The sequence below is a fragment of the Eleginops maclovinus genome, chromosome 1 (assembly GCF_036324505.1).
Source record: "Eleginops maclovinus isolate JMC-PN-2008 ecotype Puerto Natales chromosome 1, JC_Emac_rtc_rv5, whole genome shotgun sequence".
Taxonomy (NCBI): domain Eukaryota; kingdom Metazoa; phylum Chordata; class Actinopteri; order Perciformes; family Eleginopidae; genus Eleginops; species Eleginops maclovinus.
This window is the reverse complement of record NC_086349.1, coordinates 27,292,259-27,294,758: the sequence shown is the minus strand read 5'-3', so window position 1 is coordinate 27,294,758 and position 2,500 is coordinate 27,292,259. Positions and strand designations below refer to the sequence as shown.

The window sequence follows — 2,500 nt, the reverse complement described above, 5'->3', positions numbered from 1 at the left end:
ACAACAGCTTGGCTGACTTTATTTGTAATGAGAGACTAATCTTAGTTAAGGTGAGATCTGTCGGAGAGTTGGACTGCGGAAAAAACGTGTTGTTGTCCTGTGCTGAGGATATATTTAGATCCATCACTTAAAGAACCTAAACCACACTGTGGGACTGCTCTGTGTAGAAATGGTAAAGAGAAATCTTATATATGCAGTCCTATTTGCTATTAGCAGTGCGAAAAGACAATACAGGGACAAGGTGGAGTCGAACTACAAGGGCTCCAACGCCAGAAATATGTGGTCTGGACTAAAAACAATAACAGACTACAAAAGGACAACGAGTGGTGCTGAGGAAGTGTCTGCATCTCTCCCAGATGAACTGAACACATTTTATGCACGCTTTGAGAGGCCCCCGGCTGTGGAGGCACCAAAGGCCCAGGATCCCTGCTCACTGGTTTTAACCAGTGCAGATGTGTGTAGATCTCTGAAAAGAATCAACACACACAGGGCTCCGGGACCTGATGGTATCCCTGGCCGTGCTCTCAAGGTGTGTGCAGTTCAGCTGGCAGATGTGTTCACAGACATTTTCAATAGGTCACTGCTCCAGTCTGTAGTCCCCACATGCTTTAAAGAGTCCATCATTGTCCCTGTCCCCAAAAAGACAAAACCCATCTGCCTCAATGACTACCGCCCAGTTGCACTCACCTCCATCATCATGAAGTGCTTTGAGCGGTTAGTCAAAACTTTTATCACCTCCTCCCTCCCTGACTCACTGGACCCCCTGCAGTTTGCCTACAGAGCAAACAGGTCCACGGATGATGCCATCTCCCTCACCCTCCACACTGCCCTCTCCCACCTGGACCAGAGGAACACTTATGTGAGAATGCTGTTCATTGACTACAGTTCAGCATTCAACACCATTGTGCCCTCCAAGCTCATCATTAAGCTCAGGGACCTTGGGCTCAACAGCGCCCTCTGTGACTGGATCATGAGCTTCCTGACGGGCAGATCCCAGGCAGTGCGGATGGGGAACATCACATCCTCCACCTTGACCCTCAACACCGGAGCCCCTCAGGGTTGTGTGCTCAGCCCTCTCCTCTACTCCCTGTTCACGCACGACTGCGTGGCCACACACAGCTCCAACACCATCATCAAGTTTGCTGACGACACGACCGTCATCGGCCTGATCACAGACGGCGACGAGACGGCGTACAGAGAGGAGGTCAGAGCCCTGACATCTTGGTGCCAGGACAACAACCTCCATCTCAACGTCAGCAAAACAAAGGAGCTGATTGTGGACTACAGGAAGAGGCAGAGAGAAGCACACACACCCATCACCATCGACGGGACTCCTGTGGAGAGAGTCAGCAGCTTCAGGTTCCTCGGGGTTAACATCAGTGAGGACCTGACATGGACACATCACACCAGGGTCATATCCAAGACGGCTCGACAGCGGCTCTTCTTCCTCCGCAGGCTGCGGAAGTTCAACATGGACTCCAGGATACTCTGCAACTTCTACAGGTGCACCATCGAGAGTATCCTGACTGGCTGCATCACCGCCTGGTATGGCAGTTGCACCGCCCTCAACCGTAAGACTCTACAGAGGGTGGTGAAAACTGCTCAGCACATCACCAGGACGGAGTTGCCATCCATGGAGGACCTCTACACCCAGCGGTGTAGGAAGAAGGCCGGTAGGATATTAAAGGACCCCCATCACCCCAGCAACAATCTGTTCTGTCTGCTGCCGTCTGGCAGACGGTACCGCAGCATCCGGACCAAGACCACCAGACTCAGAGACAGTTTTATACCACAGGCTATAAGACTACTGAACTCCTGAGCTGTGTGAATGTCTACTCACATCTGTTTATAGTACACACATACATATATATATATATTATACACATCTGCCATACATATCTGTTTATAGTACACATATCTATATATTATACATATCTGTTTATAGTACACATATCTATATATTATACATATCTGCCATATACATCTGTTATACATAATATATGCATCTGTCCATACCTCCTCATTCAACAGTGTAAAGTATTTAAATACTTTCAATGTTTTCCACATATGTATATATTTCACATCCTCAAATCTGTATTGTTGATATTGTAAATATTCTTCTCTCTTTTTCACTATTTTATTTATCTTTTGCACCATGTATGTTGAGTTGTTGGAGGAGCACGCGACATAAGATTTTCATTGCCAACATATACGCTGTATCTGCTGTGCATATGACAAATAAAAAAAACCTTGAAACCTATTAGATTGGTTAGTTATTTAATGTTTAGGCTGGATTTAACATTTGGTTGAGGTAGAGTTATATTTCTTTTTAATTGTGTCTGAAGCAGCTACACATCATTCTACGTTTCTATGTGTGGATGATTAATGTAGAAACAGAGAAAGGACTTAGTCATAACTAAAGGTATTTTTTATACAGATTATTGTCAATAATTCTTAAAAAAAGAATAGAAAAAGTAATTACTTTGAGAGTGAACTCAAC

The 2,500-nt window shown here is 45.6% G+C and overlaps 1 protein-coding gene across 1 annotated transcript in view; it reads left to right on the top strand.

The window, feature by feature from the left end:
* The window catches only part of uckl1a (uridine-cytidine kinase 1-like 1a), a 13,528-nt gene that overhangs the window by 3,512 nt on the left and 7,516 nt on the right, over nucleotides 1-2,500 (top strand). The window lies entirely within an intron of this gene.